The following is a 27,453-nucleotide window of genomic DNA, read 5'->3' on the forward strand; positions in this document are numbered from 1 at the left end:
ATCATCAGAAGTTCCTGTTACTTTACTACTTAAGTGAATGCTTTGTTAAAATTAAATGGAGTTGCTTCCATCTTGTCTCCTGCCTCATCAATGCGCATTTGAGATAGAAGGTTAAGCTGGTCTTATCCCTTCAAGGTTAGTATAGGATCCTTGCTCTTGTGGTGAGCTGAGCTAGTCGTGACAGTAAGAGGTCTAAATGATTTGCATGCAATACCCAGCATTACAGTTGCAAGGTGAGGACTCTAGGTTCATGAAGGCTATGCTAATGATTCACAAGCTTTGACAGAATCTATCATGCTGGAAAGGCTTCAGGTTTGCTCCTGGTGGTGGGGGCATCCTCATATTAGCACATTTGAACTAAAACATCTCAGTACCCAAAGAAAAGAGACATAGGATCAAAGTCTTATAGCAGAATGTGAGTAGAATGTAAGGGCCTTGTTATAAGGACTTTTCAATTATCTATCTGTCTGTCTGTCTGTCTGTCTATCTATCTATCTATCTATCTATCTATCTATCTATCTATCTATCTGTCTATCCATTCCTCCCCCTCCCCCCCATCACTGCCTTGTTGTTGCAGCTCAGTGAAACTATGAGCCATGCGAAGCAGGTTTATCTAGGTTGCTCGGGTCATAGTAGAGAGTTCTGACAAAAAGTAATCCCCTGGAGAAGGAAATGGCAAACTGCTGGAGTATCTTTGCCAAGAAAACCCCATGGACAATACCAAAATGATAAAAGAGATGACACTGGAAGATGAACCCCTCAGGTTGGAAGGCAAAGGTGTTAGATTTTATATTCTTGGGCTTAAAGATCATTGTAGATGGTGACTAGTCATGAAATAAAAAGACTCTTGCTCCTTGCAAGGAAAGCTATGGGTAAATCTGGAGAGCATAACTAAAAAAATGAGACATCACCTTGCCAACAAAGGTCCAAATGGTCAAAGCAGTGGTTTTTCTGGTAGTAATGTATGACTGTGAGAGTTGTGCTGTAAAGAAAGCTCAACACCACAGAATCGCTCTTGGACAATAAAGAGATCAAATCAGTCAATACTTAAAGGAATTAATCCAGATAGTTCCCTGGAAGGTCAAGTACTGAATTGATACATGATGAGAAGATGGAAAAGACCCTGGTTTTGGGAGAGATTGAAAGAAAAAGGGAAAAGAAGAAAGCAGAGGATGAGATGGATAGATAGTGTCATGGAAACAACAAAAATGAACTTGGACTGACTTCGAGAGATAGTGGAGGATAGAAGGGTGTGCCATGGCCCATGGGGTCACAAAGAATTGGACATGACTGAATGACTGAACAACAACATCTATCTTCCATCTATATTTATCTCTTTTTTCTTTATCTACTCATCTATCTGTCTTTCTGTTAGTTCATCTATTTTTTCATTCATTCACTTATTGATTGAGTGATTTTTGTCTTTGAACCTTCAGCATCACTTCTAATGCCTTGCACATTTTTTTGGTTGGGGTGGGGAGAGGGAGAGTCTAGTGAACTCTACAACCAAAGACTCTTAACCTGGGGTCAACTTGACAAATGTTGTTGGTTGTTGGTTGTTGTTTTTAGTTGTGTCCAACTCTTCGTGATCTCATTTGGTGTTTCTTGGCAAAGATACTGGAGTGGTTTGCCATTTCCTTCTCATTTTGCTCATTTTGCAGATGAGGAACTGAAATAAACAGGGTTAAGTGATCTGTCCAGGGTCCCATAGCTGTAAGTATCTGAGGCCAGAAGGAAGATGAATATTCTTGATTCCAAGCCCTGTGCTCTATATACTGAGCCACATAGCTGTCCAGGTCAATGACACAAGAAAAGAATCATGATTTTTCATTGTATAGGGAGTTCCTAGTGAGGAAACTCTATCAATGTCGATCAGCAACTGATCTGCAACATATACTCTTAAAGACTGCCTGGAGGAGATGAAAAGTTAAGGTGTCAGGGTCAGATAGCTTACATGACAACATGTAATAAATATCCTGCCTTTCATATATACTATTTGCCAAACTGAATTGAATTATAACTATCCTCCTTTGACACAAAATCTCTTTCAAGTGATTTTGCCTTTCAATATCAACAGGAGTATTTCCTCTAAGAAACCCCTCCAATGGCCCAAGACATAAGGCACCCTATTACTTCCCAGTCAATGGTAGGCAGGTAAATGTTTAACAACTGACTCTCTGAGAAGCATGACACATTTGAAAGTTTACTTTGCATTATAATAACATTTCCATCATCACTTTATTAAGTGTAGATAATCAGCAAAACGATAAGTCAAGCCCTGATTTGTAACATTTGTTGATTTTCTAGGTGTAAATGCTCACACTGAAAATTTAGCAACTGGTTCATGGAGCTCCTCTAAACTGGCCACAGCACACTTCTGTCCTCATGTTCTTTGCCAGGTGGGATCATTCAAATTAGAGGGACAATGTCTCTCATTAGCAACTAACATCTCTTGCAAATATTCTAAGTCAACTTATCATAGGGAAAAAGAGCTGAGTATATATCAGACTGAGCTGGGCTACATAAAAGTGGAATATTTTGCAGAATATGGTTTGACCCTCATATCTTTATGTATGTAACAATGGAGGTCTGCTCTATTTACTAACAAAACTAAATATTGTTGTTTTTCAGTCATATGTAACTCTTCGTGATCCCATGGACCATGGTGTCTATGGGATTTTCTTGGCAAAGATGTTGGAGCAGTTTGCTATTTCCTTCTCCAGTGGATTAAGGCAAACAGAGGTTAAATGACTTGCCCAAGGTCACATAGCTAGTAAGTATCTGAGGCTAGATTTGAACTTCCTGACTCCAGTCCCAGTCTTCTATCCACTGAGCCACCTACCAGCCTAGACATTATTAGATATATTATTCCACTTACTATTTTAGCTGTTGTACAGTCAGATTGTTTTGTGTTTGCGAATAATCAAAGCAATGCTTCCTAGGCATATTTCCTCTCATGTCACTAATATATTTCTGGGCTATAAATTAGAATAGGGATTTTTCTGGGAGAACTTGGTGATCTGAATTTGAAAAAAACTGGAAAAGTTAGTTCAGGGAAGTATGTTCCTTGATATGTCCTGGATGGGCTTAGATGAGAGAAAACAAAGGGATTTAGGGAGAAAATATTGGAACTACAAGTTCTTTTTCTCTTAGATTGAGAACCTACAGTAATAGTTTTATTGGTGAAGAGAAAAAGCAAACAAATAATAAGATAATAGAATCTTCACAGCTTGGCTTCCACAATCTGCCTCTAGCCTACTTTTCAAGATATTTCATATTGCTCCCCTTTATACATTTTCTGTTCCAGGCAAATTGACTTAGTTGTTCCTTAAACTTGGAATTTCATTTTCTGCCTTCATGCCTTTGCACAGGCTTTTGCACATGCCTGGAATATACTCCCTCCTCACCTCTGCCTCTTAAAATGCCTTTGGAGAGACGAGAGGTGGCATATGCCAGGCAAGTCAAACCATCACCATTACCTGACCACCATTTCTCTTCAGACCCTAATGGAAACAGCCCAGGATCCTGAGCCCAAGAGCCTTGGGAGTAGCAGTTCCTCCCAAACCATCAGACCTGTTTCTCTTCCAGCTCCCACAGTCATTATTGAGGGGACAGTTAATTGTGGAGAAGGGACCTACTTTCCTCATCACCACCAGTGACAGCTGCTGACCAACTGATGTCCACAGGCACGGGAAGCCTAAGAGTAGTGGCATCTCCAGACTACTGGTCCTGTTTCCTGCCAGCCCTCATAGCCATTACCAAAGGAAGCAACTGCTCTGGAGAAGGGGCTAGCCATCCCCATCAGTTGTCGACCAACTGCTATAACACAGGCAAACAAACCAGACAAGGTGAAGCAGCAAGGCACACTGAGGGAGAGGCAGGAGGCAGCATGTTCCAAGCAAACCAAACCACTACCATCACTTTGACCACTAGCTCCCCTCAGACTCTAATGGGGATGGACCAGAATCCTCAACCCAAGTGCCTTGGGATTAGCATTGCTTCCAGCCCAGTGCCCTCAGCCATCATCCTGGGAAGCATTCCCTGTGGAGAGCCTCCTAATTGTTCCTGCTGGTGCCATAGCCAGAGCTACTGAAGACTCAGAAAAGAAAGTTCTTGCCACCAAAGTCAAATGGTTCAACATCAGAAATAGATAGGAATTTTATCAGTGGAAATGCCATTAAAAAAGAAATATTAAAATCTGCTTTGTCATTATACCCTAAAGTCCATGAGACTTTTCCATTTGACTTGCAGCTGAAACCATCCATATACATTTTCTACCCAATTAGAATGGGAGCTCCTTGGGAACAGGAATTAACTTGCTTTTTTGTGCATCCCTAGCACTTAGCACAGTGTTTTGAGTATATTAAGACTCAATAAATGCTTTGTTCATTCATTTGTTCATTAGAATCCTTCACTGCCTTCAACGCTCAACTCAGATGTTACCTCCAATTGGAAGCATTTCTTCATTCCCCCGGTTAAAAGTGTTCTCTTCTTCCATCGAATTTATTTACTTGCTCAAATGTTGCAGTCTTTCACTTCCTTCCCCTACCTCCCCTCCAACAGAATGTAAGTTCTTTGAAGGAAGGGACCTGTTTTCACTTGGTCTTGGCATCTAGTATCTAGTTCACTGCCCTGAACATAGTAGGCACTTATACATTCTTGTTGAATGAGATTGTTAGAATTTTTTTGAGGCCAATTTTTGCTCATTCAAAAATCTCCCAATACCAGGAATTGTATTTCTGAAGATGAATGCTCATTTTATAGAATCGATGTGGTTGAGCATGGGTTTACTTTTTATACTGATCCAGTAGGACCCTCAGGCTTAATTGGAGATTGTTGAAGCTCTTTTAAAAATATTTTGATGGCTGTATTCAATATGCTAAGTTTCCTTTGTAATTCTATGTGTTTTATGTATTTAAAACATTACTCTGAAGAGGAGTTTATAGACTTCACCAGACTGCCAATGGGTTCATGAGCCCACCAAAAAGTTAATAAAAGTTAAGAGTTAACTTTAAAATATAGATTAAATAAAGGTTAAACTGATTCATCTCCCCTAGGTGAACGGAGAACTTTCTATAATTGTTTTATTTGCTCTTCTGTTTTTATTCTTGAATTGAACTGGTAGAATTCAAAGGCAACTTTAGATAAATTACATTTCTTTTTTTTTTTTGAAAAAAAATTTTTTTTTTTTGGTTAGGCAATGGGATTAAGTGACTTGCCCAGGGTCACACAGCTAGTAAGTGTTATGTGTCTGAGTCTGGATTTGAACTCAGGTCCTCTGAATCCAGGGGTGGTGCTCCATCCACTGTGCCACTTAGCTGCCCCGAGTAAATTACATTTCCTGAAGAATGTAGGATGAATGATTTTTCATTTAGTTTTAAAATCTGCCATCTTGTTAAATTTTTTTAAGGTTAAGTCAAGCTCATAATAAGTGGAATGTTCTGTACTTCATGCATTCTTGAGAAATGCATCTTGAACAATTGCTGTTGAAGAAATTGCGATGATGAATGCAGCCTTGAAGACTTCAATTCAATTTATTAAGTACATACTATGTGCCAGACGCTGGGCTTGGCTCTGGGGATACAAAGATAAGTAGGAAAATAGTCCAGAACAGAAACATTATTTTTCACCCCCAAAACCTCCCTGTTTCGTAAACTTCCTTGTTCCTTTTAAAGGAAATACCATCTTCCCAAGCATTCAGGATCTCAACCCAGGTCATCGTTGACTCTTCACTTTTTCTCATTCTCCATATCCAATCAGTTGCCAAGTCCTGTAGCTTTTGATTTCATGACATCTCTTACGGACACCCCTTTCTCTCCTCTGACACTGCCACCATTCTCTTGCAGGCCCTCATCACCTCACACCTGAACTATTTGCACTAGCTCAATGGTTGGTCTCCCTGATCCAAGTTTCTCCCCACTTCAGTCCATTTTCCACTCTGCTGTCAAATTATCTTTCCAAAATCCAGATTTGACCGCGTCACCCCAACGCTAGTGGCTCACTAGCACCGGCAGGATCAAATACATATTCTTCTGTTTGGAATTTAAAGCCCTTCACAACCTCACCCCCCTCGTACCTTTCCAGTCTTCTTCTATGCTCCCGCATCCCCTCTATATACTACAAACCAGTATCCTTAGTATTTCTCTAATAAGAGATTCCATATCCAAGCTGCAGGCATTTTTACTGGCTGTCTCTCTTACCTAGAATATTCTTCTTCCTTATCCTTGCCTCCTGGCTTCCTTGGCTTCCTTGAAGTCCCAGCTCAAATTTCACCTTCTAGAAGAAACTTTTCCTGATGCCTCTCAATTCTAGTGCCTTCTCTCTACTATTTCCAGTTTATCCTGTACATGTCTTGTTGTTTGCATGTTGTCTCCTCCATTGAACTGTGAACTCCTTGAGAGGAGAGACTGTCTTTTGCCTTTCTTTGTACCCAGTGATGAGCACTGTGCCCAGCATATAGTAAGTGTTTAATGAAGGCTTATCGACTAACCAGCCCAAGGAGTTTATAATCTACTGTATACGTAGCACTACCTTGTGATGACTTTCCTTCTCAATCTTAGTCTTAGTGTGGGGTTTTCTACCTTTTATCACTGAGGATTTCCAAAATGATCATCTCATAGTATTGACATGTAAAAGTTTAAGTTCGCTGATTGGGGATAGGAGGAGGGGATGACGTTGAGAGAGGAAATATGGAGGACAGCAGCTTACTAAGCTCTTTCCTGTTAGGACTCCCTTAGAGCTGTGAAGAGGAGAGCAAGTACAACGTAAGTTTGGCTTTTTTTTTTGATCCCCTATATCAGGCCCCCCACACTAAGACCACTTTTCTTTTTTCACTCATCTCCAAGCCGAGACCTTTGCCCCTCACTCCAAAAAGAAACTGGGTCCCATTTGTCTAGAGGCCCTAGAAAACCCTTGGACTGTCCTTGAATTTTCTTACTTGGCCTGCCGCTATAATCCTATCAGCTGGCCTTTCACTATAGCCTATGCCCAACCTCCCAATTCTTTGTTACACTTAACCTAGCCTAGCTCTTCATTGTCTATTACCTCCAGATGGCCCCCGGCCACTTCCCATCCTTGATCTTATCTAGACCCCATTCTGCCTCCCAGTCACTCCCATCAAGATCATCCTTAGACCCCCTTCTCCCAGACCCCTTCTCCAGTCACCCCAAAGCACTTGTCCACTCCTAGATCCCTTTCACAGTCTTTTCTGTATGTAAGGTCCATCTTGTCTCCATTAAGGTGCTCAGATTCTTATAATCTAGCCACGGCTAAGATTCTTAAATTCTAGCCAATGCTCAGATTCCTTAAGAGTCTAGCCAATGGCTGAGACTTGCTCAAGCATGCTTGTCTTTATGAGTGTCACAAATGTTTAGATGCCTTAAGAGTCTGGCCAATATGGCTGATCTTTAATAAATCTTGTCTTTGACTGAAAGAAGGCTTGGGTCAAATTCATTTGGGCAGGACCTGCATGTTGTGATTTTGGGGTTCCAGCACCCCTAAACCTCAACAATCAGGAGACACTTTGTTTTCCAGAGCTAAGGCCCAGTAAGCAAGCTGTGTCCTAAGCTTGGCATAATAGCAGTCCTTTGTGCTCATCTCCTGGATGAACCCTGCTGCAGCTTAATCACAGAACTGGTTTAAACTAGCCCCAGGTGGTCCCTGAGCTTGGACATGTACCCACAGCAACCACATTCCAGGCATGAAGAGCTGCTGTGAATGGACTTTTGTCACTAGGCAAACTTGCCGTGTTATTGCCATTACATCTTACTGCTGCTGTTTCACCTCACTGCTTGATTCTTTGTCTTTCCACCTCTATATGTATCAAGGCTTAGCCTTGCTCCTTGGCTGTCTGTGGTCCTTGACCCCGCCCCTGGCCATGTGTATAGCTTCCTTCCTCCAACAGAATAAAGAAGGCTTTTGGGTATTTTATTTTATTTTTCAGAGTTGATAGTTGGTGTAAAGCTTTTTGCTATAACCTCTATGGGCTCTTTGGTCATTTATTTTTCAGAGTTGACAACTAGAAAATCTTCATCTAGTAAAGGATTCCTGACCCAGACTATGAAAACATTTGGAGAATGGGTTTAGAATTTTGGAAACCTATGTAGGAAATTTTCTAGAAAGGAAGATGAAAATATTTCGGATATGCTCTGATTATCTGAATAAATTATGCCATCAGTTTAGACTTCCAAATTCTTGTTTTTGTATCCAATTACAGACATGAGAGTCTTTGCCAAAGGGCACTCATTAAAGATGATGGATTAAATCCTAGACTTGAAAAACTAGTTGATTATGAGAAAGCAAAGAATATAATACCAGTTCAATCATCATCATTATCATTAGTCCTAAGCATCTAGTGGTTGCTCACTAAATAATAGTTGTTTGATTGGTCGTTAAATAGCATTTCATAAGTGCACATCACTTCATGGCGTGAAGAGATATTGGTTTGGCTTAGATGGGAGTTCAGCTTTCAAAATCTGTGTCCTCCCTACTGGCAGTCACATCACAGTGAATTTTCAATTATACTTCACTTCTCTCTGGGGGAGCTCACAATGTTTATATGGTTTCATTAGTCTCCATCATATCCCTGTGAAATAGATTGATCTTCCCACCCTCATTTGGTGTCTGACTATGAGTGATTCAGTTAAAATCCTCTGTGATTTAATTTTTTCATACACAAAATGAGGGCAGCCTTCATAAAGATGGACCAGATACTAAAAGATCATTTAGGACAGCTACTGAACACATCCCAGGAAGATATTTGTCTGATCCCACTCTTCAACACCTCTTCCAACCGTTAGACTGTTCTTACTAATGTCTGAATGCCACATTGGCACCTGTTGAAGGAACTGGGAATGCTTAGTTTGGAGAAGAGGAGATTTTTTGTGGGGGGGGCATGATAGCTGTCTTCAAGTATGGGAAAGGCTGGACTAGAGGAGAGACAAGATTTCTACTTGGTCCCCAAAAGACAAAACTAGGAACAATGAGTGAAAGCTGCAGAGAGGAAGGCTTACCTTGATAAATATTAGATCTTTTAAAAATTAGAGCTATTCAAAAGTAGAATGGGCTGCTGCAGCAGTTCGTGGGTTTCCCCTCGAGCAAAGGATGCAGGATCACTTATTGAGTAGAATGCAAAGGAGGTGCAGCTCTGTGCTGCACTGAGATTCTGTGAAATCATCCTGTTAGGTGTTGGGTGCAGTTAATTTTCTCAAGTAAACATTTTTTTCTTTGCTCTTAATTCAATACCACTTAAATGCTTCAAAAGACTCCTGATTTCATAGTGTAGGCTCTCCTATTGTCATGCCACCATCTTTCTTTCTCTTTTTCTCTCTATTTCTCCTTCTCTCTCTCCCTCCCTCCTTCTTTCTTTTTTTCTTTCCTTCATTCTTTGTTTCTCTCTGTCTCTCTTTCTTTCTTCCTCCCCTCCCTTTTACTTTTCCCCATCCCTTTCCTCCCGTCCCCTTACTTGTTCACTCTCCCCCTCTCCCCTTCCTTTCCTTTTTCAGATGACTTCATGGTTAATAATAATAATAATAATAATAATAATAATAGCAATAGCTGGTATTTATAGAGTATTTTAGGTTTGTAAAGGACTTTACAGGTGTTATCTTGTTTTAACCTCGCAACAATCTTAAGAGCTAGGCATTATTATTATTATTATCACCATTTTACAGATGAGGATATTGAGGCAGGCAGTAGTTAAGTGACTTCCCGAGGGTCACATATCTAGTAAGTGTCTGAAGCTGGATTTAAACTCAGGTCTTTCTGGTTCCTCACCCACGCTTCTTTTATGTTGAGTGATCTGATTTGTCATCTTGTCACTTTCCTCTAAGGTTTTCAGTTACTCAGGAATCCCAAGGTGACAAATAAATGTCAGGAAAGGATGAAATGAAACAAAGGTGAAATGAACAGAGAATGGTTTGTCATTCATAATAACAAAAACATAACACTATGCCAATGAGTAGTCACAATTAGCCCCCCAGTGGACTACAGTGTGGTAGATAGATCACCTTTCTTTTGGTTAAGCAGTCAAGCTTTAAAAAAAAAAAAAAACTTTGAAGGATGACATGACAATTTTTTTTAAACTTTCTGTGGCTAAGCTCACAGAAGTCAGAGAAGACTCTGAAAAAGGTAGAAAATGAAAACCATGTAAAACTTCTTGCTTGGTGAGTCCCAGATTTTCATAAGGAGAAGCTATCTTTGATTTCTCTAGAAGCTTATGACTTATTTAGGGTCAGGAGGGGAGCTGACTATACAAGTGATTGGCCGGAGCCTTAGGAAAATGTCCTTGTGGCAGTGGGCATGGTGGTCAGCTAGGTAATTATTCAAGACAGACCGATCATTTTGTAGAATCTCATACCTGGAAAGGACTTTAATGACCACCTCATCCCACCCCATTTCTCCACTTTTTACAGATAAAAAGGGGGCCCAGAGAAGGCACATGACTAGTATCTCATAGGTGTGAGTGTGACCCTGTGAGTGACCCAAAGTGTGGCCTTTTGACTTTGACTTGAAGATGCAGAGGGCCACATGTGGCCTTGAGGCCCCAGGTTCCCCACTCCCGAACTAGATAGTGTGGCTTCTGACCTAATGAACAAGGCTATGGGAGTTACAAGAGCATACTGTTTTCTCTATTGTTGTCTTGAGCATTATGTTTAGTTCTGGGCAGCACATTTTAGGATAGCTGGGAGGCGAGTGGCTAGAGTGCTGGGCCTGCAGGAAGACTTATCCTCCTGAGTTCAAATCTGGCTTCAGACATTTATCTGTGCGACAATCAACAAGTCACTTAACCCTGTTTGCTTCAGTTCCCTCATCTGTAAAATGAGCTAGAGAAGGAAATGGCAAACCACTTCAGTATCTTTGCCAAGAAAACCCCAAATGGGGTCAGGAAGAGTTGGACATAACTGAACAACAAAACCACATTTTAGGAAGATATTGATCAGCTAGGGTGTACAGAAAAGGACAGTCAGGATGAAGGACTTTCAGGTCATGTCATTTGGGAATCGGTGGAAGGAATTAGGGATAATTAGGATAAGTATTCTTACCTTCTGCTGCATTTTTCTCTGATTGGATGGCTAATTAGAAGGAACTGGAAATAATTAGAGGAGAGTGGATGTAGAGAACAAGTAGTCATGGAGCTTCTCCATCTTGTTTCACCTGGAGTCCTTTGTTAAAGACATACCTCTTCCTCACAGAAAGAGTAGACTTTTTGCAAGAGATAGAAAGAGAAATTCCATTTAAAGTTATTGTAAACATTATAAAATATTTGGGAGTCTAACTGCCAAAACAAAACCAGGAATTATATGAACACAATGACAAAACACTTTTCACACAAATAAAGTCAGATCTAAGTAACTGGAAAAATAATCAGTTGCTCATGGGTAGGCTGAACTAATATAATAAAAATGACAATTTTACCTAAATTAATTTACTAATTCAATGCCATACCAATCAAACTACCAACAATTATTTTATAGAGCTAGAAAAAACAATAATGAAATTCATCTGGAAGAACAAAAGGTCCAGAATATCAAGGGAACTAATGAAAAGAAATGCAAGGGAAAGTGGCCTAACTGTACCAGATCTTAGATTGTATTATAAAGCAACAATCATCAAAACTACTTGGTACTGGCTAATAAATAGAGTGGTGGATCAGTGGAATAGGTTACATATGTAAGACCCAACAATCAACAACTATAGTAATAAATCCAAAGACTCTAGCTTCTGGGATAAGAATTCACTATTTAACAAAAAACTGCTGGGAAAACTAGAAAATAGTATGGCAGAAACTAAGCATAGACAAACATCTTATACCCTATATCAAGATAAAGTCAAAATGGGTACAGGAGTTAAATATAAAGACTAATACTATAAGCAAATTAGGTGAGCAAGGAATAGTTTATCAGATCTATGGAGAAAGGAAGAATTTATGACCAAACAAGAGATAGAGAACATTATGAAATGCAAAATGGATGACTTTGACTACATTAAATTAAAAAGGTTTTGCACAAACAAAGCCAATGCAACCAAGATTAGAAGGGGGACAGAAAGCTGGGAAACAATTTTTACAGCCAGTGTCTCTGATAAAAGTCTCATTTCTAAAATATATGGAGAACTGATAGAGATAGCTATAGTCATATGAAAAAATGTTCTAAATAACTACTGATTAAAAAAATGCAAATCAAAATGACTCTGAAGTACCAATTCACACTTATCAGATTGGCTAACATGACAAAACAGGAAAAGGAAAAATGTTGGAGAAGATGTAGGAAAGTTGGAACACTAATGCATTGTTGGTGGAGTTCTGAACTGATCCAGCCATTTTGGAAAGTAATTTGGAACTATGCCCAAAGGGCTATAATATTGTGCATATCCAGCAATACTACTTCCAGGTCTGTATACCAAAGAGATCATAAAAATGGAAAAAGGACCCACCTGTACAAAAATATTTACAGGGGCTCTTTTTGTGGTGGCAAAGAATTGGGAAATTGAGGGGATGCCCATCAATTGAGGAATGGCTGAGCAAGTTGTGGTGTATGAATGTAATGGAATGCTGTTGTGCTATAAGAAATGATGAGCAGGCAGACTTCAGAAAAACCTGGAAAGACTTATATGAACTGATGCTGAGTGAAATGAGCAGAACCAGAACATTGTACATAGTAAGAGCCACGTTGTGTGATGACTGATTTTGATAGACTTAGCTTTTCTCAACTATGCAAGGATGTAAGACAACTCCAAAAGACTCATGATGGAAAATGCTATCCACATCTAGAAAAAGAAACATGGAGTCTGAATGCAAATAGAACCATGCTCTTTGCTCTCCTTTTCTTTTGTTGGTTTATTTCTTCTTTCTCATGTTTCCTCCCATTAGTTCTGATTCTTCTGTACATCATGACTAATGTGAAAATTTGCTTAATATGAAAGTATAAGTAGAGCCTATATCAGATTGCATGCCCTCTTGGGGAGAGGGAAGGGGGGAGGAAATTGAAAACTCAAAATATTATGGAAGTAAATGTGGAAAATGAAAAATAAATATTTTTTTTTTAAAAGAGTGGACTTTCCCCATGCTTTTAATTTAAAGCCCATTGTCTTCCTTTACTAAGGTGCTTTTTGAAGAGAAGGCAAGGGAGAAAAAAAACCCTTTCCTGACAAGTTTAACAAAATAGGGTGCCCAGGGAAGAAGATATTTCAAGAGAGGAGAAGAGGAAAGAACATGGAATATAGAGTACTGTGTGGGGAAGATAATATTGATCAGGGTGTCAAAACAGGCTGGATAAGGGTCCATTTCATCTGAGAGCTAGTAAGGTAGAGAAATAACACAGAAAGAGGAGGTGGGAAATCTGTGAAGACAAACCCTGACTTTCAAAGTGATTTACAGTTTTTCTTTGTCTTAGCCAGCAGTGATCTCTATTGTAGGATTAGCATACTGGCTGCCTTGTTTAATTTTCACATTTTAAGAATAAATATTGAAAGGCCTGGGAAAGGTGATATTTATTTATTAATAGAGAAGGTCAAAACTATAAAGATGTATGTAATGTTTAATTTTATTTGGAAAAGGCATTGCTTTCATTATTAATATTGCTATAGAATTAAGTGAGATATTAAGTGAGATTAAATTACTTTTACAGATCAGCCTGTTCATTTATTAATCATGTAGTATGATGATTTATTTTTTAAACAAAATTTCATTCTGCTAAAAGCTAAGAAATCTGAATCAAATCCTACCTTACAGATATTGTTTCCCTTTTGTACTAATGGGTTTTTCCTTTGCTTCTACTGATCAATAAGAATTTGGTTTTGAGTTAAAGTGGAATGTGATAAAACACAGCCTGTTAAGCTGTCAAAATGGTGGAAAGCTACAGTGGAATTAAACCTTATTCATCACCTCTTGGAGCAGTAACAATCAGATCTCACTTGTATTTCCAGTTTCTGCCAACATGTTTATTATTTACTTTTTCTGCTCAGTACTCACTAGATTTTAAGGATCCTTCAGAAATAATTCTAAGAGTGTATAAAAGGCAGAGCAGATAGTGCCTGGTGGTTTAGAACATGGTAAGCTGTTCTGTATGAGGCAGCTAGGTGGCACAGTGGATAGATTGCCTTGTCTGGAGTCAGCAAGACTTATCTTCTGGAGTTCAAATGTGACTACAGATGCTTACTAGCTGTGTGACCCTGGGCAAGTCACTTAATCCTGTTTGCTTCAGTTTCTTCATCTGAAAAATGATGTGAAGAAGGAAATGGCAAACCACTCCAGTATCTTTGCCAAGAAAATCCCAAATCAGGTCGCGAAGAGTTGTACACGACCAAACAACAAGATGTTGTCCTATAGCTTTTAAAAACAATACTTCAACGGTTTGGGCAGCATCTAATACAGATAGAATTGAGGGCCCTAGTAGACTTCAGACTGATGGTGAGTCTTCATAGTAATGTTGTTGTACAAAAAATAAATTTAAAAAAGAATACATTGCATACACGTGTCAACATGGGAATTTTGCCCACAGGAACCAGAAAGTACTTCCCATCAAGTACTCAGTTCTGATTAGACCTTTGTTAGAGGATGAAGAGAAAGGTACCATGGAAAATGGGTTTAAATTACAGGAAGAATGTTTCATGTGAGATATAAAAAAAGCTACCCTTAACTAGTTAGGCAAAGGAATTGAGGGAGCTTATAGGATATTCTCAGACTTCCCTAAGTCTTTAAGTATTTACTTTGGATCAATGAGGAATACTGGAATTCCTTCCTAGAACACCTTTTCTTACCCCATCCCTCTCCCAGTTTCAGGGCTCTGACTCTTTCCTTCCCTTTATCTGTGTCCCTTTCTCTCCCCCCACTTCTGCCTTTAAACACACACACACACTCTCTCTCTCTCTGTCTCTCTGTCTCTCTCTTTCCCTTTTTCCTCCTTCCCTCCCTTTATCTCTCTCTCTTTCTCTTCCCCCCCTTAATGCCTTTCAAAAAACCACACACACACACACACACACACACACACACACACACCTGCAAATATGTCTTTGCATTTTTAGAGATCATTTTGAGAATTCAAAATCCACCTATTTTAGATGTCTTAGATTCTTCTCAAACCTTCTGGATCTGAGAGTCCAGTACATAGGTGTTTTCTTTGGAGATTTTATTTCTGATATGATTTGTTTCTTCCTTTTCCAAGATCATTGTAAAACATTTCTGTCATAAATTTGACTAGAGATTTCCTGTGCTGTCTGGAACTGTAAATGGGGAAACATCAGTTTTTTAAGACAGACTGCCTCCTAAAAAAATTTAGTCAAAATAAGGTTAGGATGATGGTCACCAGGTACCTTTACAAGAGAGAGGGTTTTCCAGCCTCCCTATCTCTGGTTGGAGCTAGATGTATGAAAGAGAATTTCTGTGACCCAGTGTCAGCCAGGGTAGGGTACAGATGTCTGTGTAAGCATCGTGGAGATAGATTGAGTTCGGACAAAGTATTTTCTCCCTGTACTTGCCTTTTGGTTTCCAAATCTTGTATATATTCCTCAGCTTTGCACTCTAACTGGGAACTGATTCACAATCTCTACCCTGCAGTCGTTCAGATAAGAGATTGGCTCTTTAGTTATACTTAACTCATTTCAAGACTCCAAACCTCCCTCCTCACTGTGGAAGTTAGTGGCACAAGTTAATCTTTACTTGGAATACAACATAGAATACATTTTGTTGTTAAGCAAACAGCCCCCCCTCCCCTTTTTGATAGTGAGTTATCAAAAATAGAAGTGTATTTACCAAGAGAGACAATAAATAGATTTTTAAATGCAGAAAACATTAAATCTTATGCAATGAGAATGACCAGGGATGTCTCTGAAGCCATTTAATCAACTTGTTAAGATTTTGGAGTTATGGAATTTTGTTGGAAGAGCCCTTTACATAGAGGTACGCATGCGCCCTAATGCGTTGCTGTGAGGATACAAGGAACTTCTCTGATTGGTTCCCTGGGACTGGCGCTACCTTCAAGGAGATTGGTGATTGGGGGCTAGGGCCTAACAGACCTTTTCCCCATGACCCATTAGAGGGGATTGTGAAACAACTTGCCCCGACTCTTTTCAGAGACAGATCCTGAAGAAAGAGAAAAACTCTGGGAAGAAGCTAAATTGTAAAGGAACCAAGTCAACGTAGCTTGTTACACTAGAAACTTTGTGGAATTTCACCTAGAGGTAATATCTGTATCTTTCTTCTCTTTCTGTTGAGCTGAGATATCTCACTCCCAGTAGGAGAGCTCTTTCACAGTCTGTTTTCTGGTACATTCTCATCTCTCATACCTTCTCTGATTTCTGTTTGCTATAGATTCGTATAAACGGGTTTATTTCCTACGTATGTTCATGGTGGAACAGGCATTTGGTGGGAAGGGAGGCAAGCCTGGAATATATAGCTTGGGGACACTCCTTCCCCACCAAGGGCTAGTGCTCAGGAGCACAGCATATACCTAAAAATGATTTCCTCCTCACTAACAATATTTAGCATAGTGAATTGTTATAGTCTGATATCTCTGTCTTTGAGGAGATCAGAGTGGGCAAACCTCTGGCACCAATCTCCTGGTTCCCATCCTGGCAAGAATCAAATTCTTCCTTGGAGAAGTGTGGATGGAAGAAATTCTGGAGGTAACTATTAATGCCTCCTTGTAAGCCGCATCTAGATAGATCAATGTGGACACATATAACTCTGTGTGGACAAAACACGATAGCACGCACCAACTCTTGCATACATTGTTGCTACACCCCTGCAATAATTCCTGAACTCCCTGACCTTATTAGCTTCAAATCCTGCCCCACTGCTCCCCATTCTTGACGAGGGTGATTCCAGTTCATCTCCACTTTCTTCCTGTGGAAATAACTGCCTCTCCAATGGCATTTTATCTAAACGTTTTGTGGAGTCAAATTGGGATATTCTTGTTATTCATATGTATATTTAAAAATACAAACAATGCATTGGACATAATAATAACTCAGATTTGCATAGTGCTTTAAGTATCTCAGAATGGAAGAGGCAGAGGAGAGCAGATTAGATTCCATTTTCTTTTTTTCGCATGAAGCAATTGGGGTTAAGCGACTTGTGAGGGCGCGGTTCACACAGCTAGTAAGTGTCATGTGTCTGAGGTCGGATTTGAACTCAGGTCCTCCTGACTTCAGGGCTGGTGCTCTATCCACTGTACTACCTAGCTTCCCCTAGATTCCGTTTCCAAAACTGAACAATGCTTTTAACGACCCCAATGACTTTGCTTACAAAGCCCATCTTAACATGAATAGTCTTCTGTTATATAATGTTATATTAGTCTTCTGTTACATTATATAACTGTATTGTATGGATAGTTATATTGTACTGTATGGATAGCAATCATAGAATACTGTGATCTCTGAAGAGTCATAATAAAAGTTAATAAAGAGCAATGGAAAGAAACATTGTGCAAATAAAGCAACACCATCTTACCTACTGTCACTTGGGTGTGAAAGATGATTAAAAAAATCCCATCCTTTATGGCATATTTGAATGGAAAAGGGGGCAGCTAGGTGGCTCAGTGGATAAGAGCACTGGCCCTGAAGTCAGGAGGACCTGAGTTCAAATCCAGCCTCAGACCAAACACTTGACACTTACTAGCTGTGTGACCCTGGACAAGTCACTTAACCCCGATTGCCTTAAAAAAAATGAATGGAAAAGGAGATCTGGCAATGATATATTAAGAACAAGGGGATAGACCAGGTGTTATCATTAGTAATTGTAATAATATGATAGTAATGATGATGATAATTCTAACAGTATTGCTGTAAGTCTTAGGGTACTGGGGTACTGCACCCTCTCCTCTAGTAATAGAACCCTCTTCTCTAAACCTATTGGAGTTCAGTCCTGGGGCACCCTAAAAGAAAGAATCAGACTCTTTTTATTGCATTCTTTGACTCTTTATATCTCCATCCTGATTCTACTCCCTAGAAAAAAATTATTTTAAGAGGGAAATTTGACTTATTTCTAGTGTCTCCTCAAAGAGAGAGGAAGTGGAAAGCTACTCAACATTCTATAGGAATCAGATATAAGACAGCTGTTTATTCCCTTCATACAAAGAAATGCTAAACAGAAAGACTCACAGTACACATTGACAGAGACACAAATAGTAATTTATAACTACTGTTATACTGGAGATTGAGACATTAAACCATCAAAAGTAAAGAATTTTGTAGGATTATTAAATTAATATTTCAGATTTTAGCTCAATTCCCACATAGCATTGATCCCATCAAGTGTACTTCCAAAGATGGCATCACTGTCACTTTCTGCTAGGTTACAATCCCAGATCCTTGCTCGCTGCTCCTAGGTTAGCTGCAACACCCAGCCTGTTCAAATAGTTCTTTCAAGGTCCATGTTTTTTTGGCTAGTCTGGTCAAGTATTGAACACCTCCCTGTGCTAGTATTGTTCTGTCTATGTAGAAACTCACCCTGTTGCTAGTCAGTTCTGACCAAGGGACTTATTTATGATCTTCCAACTTTTTGAATCGACAAGATCACATACAAGATGGACACATCCATCTGGATATTGCTGTTTAGTCACCCATGTGCACAAAAGAAAACACAAAGCAGAAACAAAAATCGGCTGGGGCCCTCGACGCCTGGCCTTAGCTCACTTAGCTGAGCCCTTACTGTAGCTGCCATGTGCTGGCAGATGAATTGCTGCTGCGGAATGAGGGGAAAGGGCATTGCTCCTCCCACCTCCACTCAAGGGAAACCTAGTGAAAGACAGCTACATGCAGACATCCAAGGAAGAGAGGGAGCCAGAAGCTGTCTCTCCTTTTTTATCTATCTATCTATCTATCTATCTATCTATCTATCTATCTATCTATCTATTCATTCATTCATTCATTTATTTATTCATTCATTCATTCATCCATTTATTTATTTTAGTGATTTTATTATTTTTTTAACATAAATTTATTTATTTTTAGTTTTCAACATTCACTTCCACAAGTTTTTGAGTTCCAAATTTCTGCCCCATCTCACCCCTCCCCCCACCCCAAGATGGCATGCATTCTGAATACCCCTTCCCCTAGTCTGTCCTCTCTTCTATCTCTCTCCCCTTCTCTTATCCCCTTCCCCTTCTATTTTCCTGTAGGGCAAGATAGACTTCTATACCCCATCTCCTGTATTTCTTATTTCCCAGTAGCATGTGGAAACATTTTTTTAAACATATGTTTTTAAAACTTTAGGTTTCAAATTTTCTCTCTTCTCCCTCTCCACCCACCCTCATTGAAAAGGCAAACAACTCAATATAGTTGTTATACATGTGCAGTTATGCAAAACACTTCCATAGTAGACATGTTGTGAAAAACTAACTCTATTTCCCTTAATCCTATCCTGCCCTCCCATTTATTCTATTCTTTCTTTTGACCCTGTCCCTCCTCAGAAGTATTTGCTTCTGATTACCCCCTTTCCCAATCTGCCCTCCTCTCTCTCATCCCCCTGCTCTCTTGTCCCCTTCTCCCCCTATTTTCCTGTAGGGTAAGACAGATTTCCATACCCAATTGAATGTGTTTGTTATTCCCTCCTTAAGCCAAATCCTATGAGAATAAGATTCACTCATTCCCTCTCACCTTCCCCTGCTTCCCCTCCACTGTAAGAGACTTTCTTTTCTGTTTTTTTTTGTGAGATAATTTACCCCATTCTACCTCTCCCTTTCTTCTTCTCCGAGTATCATCTACTCTCATCCCTTAATTTTATTCTCCAGATATGACCCCTTAATCTTCAGCCACCCCTGTGTCCTCTATCTATCTATCTATCTACATATACATACATATAATTTTTTTCCTTCAACTACCTAATACTGACAAAGGTCTCATGAGTTATAAATATCATCTTTCCATGCAGGAATGTAAACAGTTCAATCTTAATAAGTCTCTTATGATTTCTCTTTCCTGTTTACCTCTTCATGTTCCACTGGAGTCCTGTATTTGAAAGTCAAATTTTCTATTCAGCTCTGGTCTTTTCATCAGGAATGCTTGAAAGTCCTCTATTTCACTGAATGACCATTTTTTCCCCTGAAGGATTATACTCAGTTTTGCTGGGTAGGTGATTCTTGGTTGTAATCCTATCTCCTTTGCCCTCTGGAATATTATATTCCATGCCCTGTGGTCCTTTAATGTAGAAGCTGCTAAATCTTGTGTTATCCTGATTGTGTTTCCACAGTACTTGAATTGTTTCCTTCTGGCAGCTTGTAATATTTTCTCCTTGACCTGGGAACTCTGGAATTTGGCTATAATATTCCTAGGAGTTTTCCTTTGGGATCTCTTTCAGGAGGAGATCTGTGGATTCTTTCAATTTCTATTTTGCCCTCTGGTTCTATATATCAGGGCAGTTTTCCTTGATAATTTCTTGAAAGATGATGTCTAGGCTCTTTTTTTGATCATGGCTTTCAGATAGTCCATAATATTTAAATTCTTCTCCTGGATCTATTTTCCAGGTCAGTTGTTTTTCCAATGAGATATTTCACATTGTTTTCTAATTTTTCATTCTTTTGGATTTGTTTTACGTGTTTGATTTCTCATAAAGTCACTATTCCAATTGCTTATCCTAATTTTAATTTTTAAGGAAGTATTTTCTTCAGTAATCTTTTGGACTTCCTTTTCCATTTGGCCAATTTTTCTTTTTAGGGCATTTTCTCCTCATTGGCTTTTTGGACCTCTTTTGCCATTTGGGTTAGGCTATTTTTTAAGGTGTTATTTTCTTCAGTATTTTTTTGGGTCTCCTTTAGCAAGCTGTTGACTTGTTTTTCGTGATTTTCTTGCATCACTCTCATTTCTCTTCCCAGTTTTTCCTCTGCTTCCCTTACTTGCTTCTCAAAATCCCTTTTGAGCTCCTCCAAGGCCTGGACTGATTCATATTTTTCTTGGAGGCTTTGGATAGAGCTTTGACTTTGTTGTCTTCTGGTTGTATATTTTGATCTTCTTTTCACCAAAGTAAGATAATATAGTCTGACTCTTTTTGCGCTACTTGCTCATGATCCCGGCCAATACTTGAGTTTTAAACTCTTTGTTAAGGTAAGAGTCTGCTTCCAATGTGGAGAGTGTACTGTCCCAAGCTTCAGGGGTTTGTATAGCTGTTTTCAGAGATACTTGTAGGAAGCTGTAAATTTTCAGTTCTTCCAAGGTGGTATGATAAGGGGCGTGGTGTTTACTCCTTTCCTGGCCTTTGACCACAAGTATTCCTTTCTTTTCTGTTGCTGTGAGGAGGGGTTCCTCTCCACAGCCATTACAAGCTCCACCATGCCAGCTCTCCTCCTCACCCCAGCACTGCTGCCCAGAACTGTGACCCAGATCCAAACGGCAAAGCAAGAGATTCCTGCCTCAGCACTGGCAAAGAGATCCCTGCAATCCCTCTCTGATCAGCCACTGGATTCCCCCTCAGTCTGTGGGCTGGAAGCTCGGGAAGCAGCTGCCCCCCCCCAACTCTTGGGGAATGGAGCTGTAACCCTGCCTTCTTCTCTAAGCACCACAGAAACAGACTTTTCCCACTGACCTTCTAAATTGTCTTTGGCATTCATGGATTGAGGAGTCTGGAAACCTCCACAGCTGCCCGAGATTCAGTCCTCTGAGGCCTGCTCCAGGTTTGCTGTGGCCTGCGCTCCCACTCCGCGCTGCTCTGTGCTCACTGTCCGGCGTGATACACCTTTCTGATCAATTATCCAGGTTGTCTTGGGCTGGAAATTTGTTTCACCCTGGCTTTTTGTGGGTTCTGCTGCTTCAGAATTTGTTTATAGCCATTTGTAATGAGTATTTGGAGGGCTTTGGAGGACAGCTCAAGCAAGTCACTGCTTTTGCTCTGCCATCTTCTGGTGATCCTGTCTCTCCTTTTTTAAACTGATGCAACCTTTCCCCAGTGCTGGCGTGGGGCTAGGGGAGCAAGAAAGGGAATTGCACATGCTGGTTCTTCAGTGTTGAACCAGCACATGTAGTCACCTCAACACAAGCAAAGCAATTTTGTGCATGCTCTGTCGTGTGAGGTTCAACCTTTTTTGTTTTGTTTACATTATTATTAGTTATAAGACATGTTTAATTTATAGTATGCATTTAATCCTTACAATAGTTGTGTAGGTAGACAATCTTCTTCATTATCTCCATTTTATAGATAAGGAAATTGAAGCTTAAAGAAGTTCAGATTCTGGCCCATGAGCAGCCACCTAATGAATTTGGAGGTGGGATTTGAATCCAGTTCTTTCCCAGCCCCACATCCAATATTGTTTCTATTGTACCACAGTGACTCTTGAGTACTACACTATCCTCCACAAAGTAGTTAAAAATCCAGAGGATGGCTTCTAATATATTAGATCCTCCATGGAAGGTGCTTACAAGAAACGTAGACAAGAATTGTAGAGGGTTAGAAATTCCACATGGGTCACTATCTATTCAGGATGACATGCCAATGAAATTGTTGTTTGTCTGTTTTTGAAGAGGATCAATGACATCAGGAGGGTTATGTTTTGACTTACACGTGAACTGGATTTAAGTGAGGCAGAGTTGCACAAGTTGTCAGCCTCATTCTCTCTTCTAGAGTCATCAAAGTCCAACGGCAAGACAAAAGTCCAGATGACTGGGAATAGGCCAGGATGCAGTGGATGACCTTGGCGTCTTTGATGTCTGACCAAGCTCTAAGTTTTCCCAAGAGTCTTTGGGCTTCCCTCCTTTTCCATCCTCAAGGCCATATGACCCCCAAGAAATGATCTAGGGCCTTTTCCATTTTTTCCTATTATAGGTGCAAAGGTGATCTGGGCTAGGAGCTTGAACTTCAAGGGAGCTCATGGAATCTGGGGAGTCTAAGAATGTAGGCTGGGTGTTGCAGCTAACCTAGGAGCAGTGAGCAAGGATCTGGGATTGTAGCCTAGCAGAAAGTGACAGTGATGCCATCTTTGGAAGTGCACTTGGTGGGATCAGTGCTATGTGGGAATTGAGCTAAATTATATAATACATTATATATATGTATATATATGTATGTGTGTGTGTGTGTGTGTGTGTGTGTGTGTGTGTGTATATATGTATATAAAAATAAATCTGTTACCAGAGACTGAGTTGATACAGGGAGAAATTGTGTCCCCTACTCCCCAAGTATTGAAGGAAATCTTTGTTCATATGCTTTATCTGTGATTTAAATAATCCCTAAGTAGCTAGGTGGTGCAGTGTATAGAATGCTGGGCCTGGAGTCAGGAAGATTCTTCTTCCTGAGCTCAAATTCAGCCTCAGATGCTTAGTAGCTGTGTGACCTGAGGCAAGTCATTAACTCTGTTTGCCTCAGTTTCCTCATCTGTAAAATGAGCTGGAAAAGGAAATGGCAAACCACTCCAGCATCTCTGCCAAGAAAACCCCAAACGGGGCCACAATGAGTCAGACAAGACTGAAAATGACTGCATAACAAAAAATATTCCTCAGTAAAAGCCAACCTATGCTCAAATGGAACTGAAGTTCTAGTCATTGGCTCCTAAAAATGGAGGGAATACAGCTGGTGCAGATTTGAGCCGATGACAGAGAAGAGAGACATACCAACCCTCTTAGGGTATCTGAGAACCCCAAGGGGAAAATGTAATAGGATGGGCTTGGCAGAGAAGAGCCAGAGTTGTCAACTTCCTTACAAAGTTTACAAAATGTTTTATATATATTCTCTTCTTTGATCTTTGCAACAAACCCCACATTTTACCACTGAGGAAACTGAGGGTCAGAGTGATTAAATTCTTTTCTCAATGTCATGTAGCTAGTAAGTTTCAGAAACAGAACTTAACCCAGGTTTCTCCTTCAAGCCCAGCACACCTTACTGTGAAGTTTCTATTGGTATGATTCAAGGTTACTTTTTTTTTTTTTTTAACAGTCTTCTTATTACAGAACTTATTTCTAATACAGGGCAGAGAGGATGGATGTGGGTAGTATATTTAGGTGTATGAAGTTCTTGACAGTCATAGCAGGCCTGCTGCTTAATTATAAGGGGTAGCACTTGAAACTTTATAATGTGTAGTTCGCAAACAGATCCTGAGGTTCTTAATAAGTGGAACAGTAAGAAAGTGCCTGTTTGTGTCAATGACTACTTTTATTATTTTATTGCCGTTATTTGCTGCCAGAGCATATTTGTGTTGGGAACTATTTTAAATGGCTGAGTCTTCATGGAGGCTTTCAAGCTATGGATAGTCCACTCGATTTTAAAGTGGGTGGGAAGAATTGCTGTGCATGAAAGCCACAGGGAGGTCAAAATGAGATCGTTCTAATCACTGATTAATCTACTAATAAAGGCTTTAAAAGCAGCAGCATGAGGCCAACTCAATGCAATGGCTACCTCAGCGATAAACTCTCTGTAGAAACAATTTAAGAATATAACTCCCACTTAATTAGTTTTCAGGGGTCTCCTGAGAAAATGCCAAGTTGTCAGAAATGAAGGATTGGCTTATTGGAATGGAAGAAAGAAAATATTTAGTAGGATGGAGGCATCTTTGTAGAGTTGAGAAAAACACTGGCTCTTGAGTTAGGACCTTATGTTTTACCACCTGGGAGACTTTGAACAAATGATTTCATCTCCTGTGTTTTCAGCTTCATCTGTAAAAAGAAGGGATTGGACTAGATAGCATGTAAGGTCCCTTTCAGCAATATATTTACAATCTTAGGCTGCTACATGCAGAGTTTCTGTGGTAAAACAAACATGATGAGACTTTCAACAGGATGGTTTTGAGTTGCTTCAGAACTAACTACTGCTTTGGTCTAGTGACAGTATGGTTCAATCAATTAACATTTATTAAGTGCCTACTATGTGCCAGGTACTGTACTAAGTACCGGAGTTACAAAAAAGAGGCAAAAGACAGTCCCTGCCCTCAGGGAGCTTGCAACATAATTTATAGTTCAAACCATTTGGGCAGTGGGCAAACAAAATGTCAGCCTTCCACAAGGTTACCACAAGGTTCCACAAGGCTTCCACAGTGGGGTAATTATTCCCTCTGAGTAGAGACACTATGTTTCCTCCACCAACAAAATAATACAGTGTTGTTCTCACTTATATTTCTATGGCTTTACTTTTATTCAGCAATGCTCCCAAGGATACATGTTCCCTAACTGAGCCAGTTGTGATCAGGTGTAGAGGAAGCTCCAGTTTGGCCTGCCCTTCCTCTCTGCCCCACCGCAGGCTGGTTCAAGTTACCCCAGGAGGCATGCCTGTGTAGTAATATGCCCAAACCAAGCACAAGTTTCAGTGGACTAAGGTGGAACTATCTGACTGCATTAGCTCTTTCCTTTTTTATCCTAAGTGGTATCTGTTCTCTCCCATTTTCACCTGTGATTTGGGACTTCTCAGGGCTCCATTTGCTTGGGACCAATTGAGCTTTCAATGGTGGTTCCTCGAGGATTTAAAAAAAATATTTGTCATAGAAGAGGCAATGTAGTTCAATGGATGTAGCCCTGGCTCTGGAGTCAGAGGACCTTGACTTTGATACTGCTGGTGTGACCTTGGGTAAGTCATTTAATTACTTTGGGCTTCAGTTTCCTTATCCATAAAATAAGGTTGGCTTAGCTGGCCTCTGAGTTTCCATCCAGTTCTATGATCCAATGATGTGCTGCACATGTGTTCTGAACCTCTATGTGTATCTCTGTCTCTGATACACACACACACACACACACACACACACACACACACACACACACACACTCACAATCCTATAAGGTGTGTGTGGGATGGAGACCGCCCACTCAAAATAAAAACAAAGACTTAAATACCTTGAAAGCAGAAAGGAGTTTATTGCTTTCTCATGAGAAAGGGTACCACCCTTAGTCACCAGTGCTGGCCAGGAGAGTATGAGTTGGGAGCAATACCCTTGGCTTTTTATCCCTTAACTCGATGCCACCTCCCACTCTCTTAACCCTTTCTCCTTTGACTGGGTACTCAGGACGTACATTCTAAACGGGGCAGCTAATTTGGACTAGATGCATATGTGTATTAGGAAGTAGGAGCGACCAGGCACCGAGCTCCCCCACCCATGCTGATGTGGTGCTGGAGAAATAGAAGCTTATCGGGGAAAATGGAAACTTAACTCAAGGCTTTCTGGAGGAACGAAATTTAGGCCTGTGGGAACTGCCCTGCAGGCCATCTCTCACACTCACACAGAGTGTAGGAGAGAGATAGGAGCGTAGCAGGGAGATACTAATGAGGGAGCTTCACTGTAAGCCATCCCTCACAGGTGGGGCCTTATGCTGTGAAGTTTTTGAAAGTTCAGAAATGTGACAGGCAAGCAAATGTTTGCAATGTGTTTCATTTAATGATGTTCATATATGACAGTATGGCTGCTAGGTGACACAGTGGACCTGATCCATAGTACTTGTAGTCAGAAAGACAGGAAGACCTGAGTTTGAATGATACCTTGGATACTAGCTCTGTGACCCTGGGCAAACCTGATCTTTCAGCCTTTCATCATTGCTTCTCCACTGTGTGGGGAACCCAAATAATGAGGCCTCAGGGACTATTCCCTGCCCCGAATCCCCAACAAAATACCCATGTAGAGCAAGAAATTTCATGATTAATCCTTTATCACAAGAAGTTTACTTCATGGAGCTAGCAAAACCACACTGGACAAATCTACATGTAAGTATACCTAAAAATATATAAAATATATTTTGGAGGAAGGGACACTAGCCTCTGTGGCGATTAGGAAAGGCTTCCTGCAGAAGATGATGCCTGAGCTGAGTTTTAAAGGAAATGGGATTCTGAGAGTTCTTACCTCAGATTTTCAATTACTTGTTGCCCATTGTATCACTATAACATTTAGGAGATGGGGAGTGTTCCTGTAGAGGGCAACAAGCTTCTTCTGTTTTCCTCTCAGTACCATAGCAACCCAAGCTCCCAGCACTGCCTCTTAAAAATGTTGCATCCAGAAGTAAACACAGTACTTTCAGTGTGGTCTAAGTTGTTGGAATGGTACTGTCACCTCCTTCATTCTGAATATAAAGTAGTCTAATACCACATTAACTTTTCTGGTTTTCATATCATGATGATTCATGTTGAACTTATAAGCCACTAAAATTCTCATAGCTTTTCCATATAATCTTATCTATTGTGTGTAATAATAACAATGATGATGATGATGATAGCTAGCATTTATATAGCACTTTACATACGTTAACTCATTTGATACAACAACTCTGTGATATAGGTGCTATTATTATCTTCATTTTATACCTGGGGAAACTGAAGCACTGAGTAGTTAAGTGACTTGCCCAGGGTCACACAGCTAGTAAGTGTCTAGGGCAGGATTCAAACTCAGACTGACTCCTGACTATCTACCTAGCTGCCCAGAGCATGTGTGATGGGCAGGACTGATTCAGGCCAATACCTTTTTAGTTTGGTTTAGGACCTAAACTAATTAGGACCCCTTAATAAAAGGATTTGTTCTGTGAACTTTGGAGTCAGTTAAAGGGCCACACTTGAGGACCTAGAGGGCC

Source organism: Phascolarctos cinereus, unplaced genomic scaffold (genome assembly GCF_003287225.1).
Source record: "Phascolarctos cinereus isolate Bilbo 61053 unplaced genomic scaffold, phaCin_HiC Scaffold_726;HRSCAF=1367, whole genome shotgun sequence".
NCBI lineage: Eukaryota > Metazoa > Chordata > Mammalia > Diprotodontia > Phascolarctidae > Phascolarctos > Phascolarctos cinereus.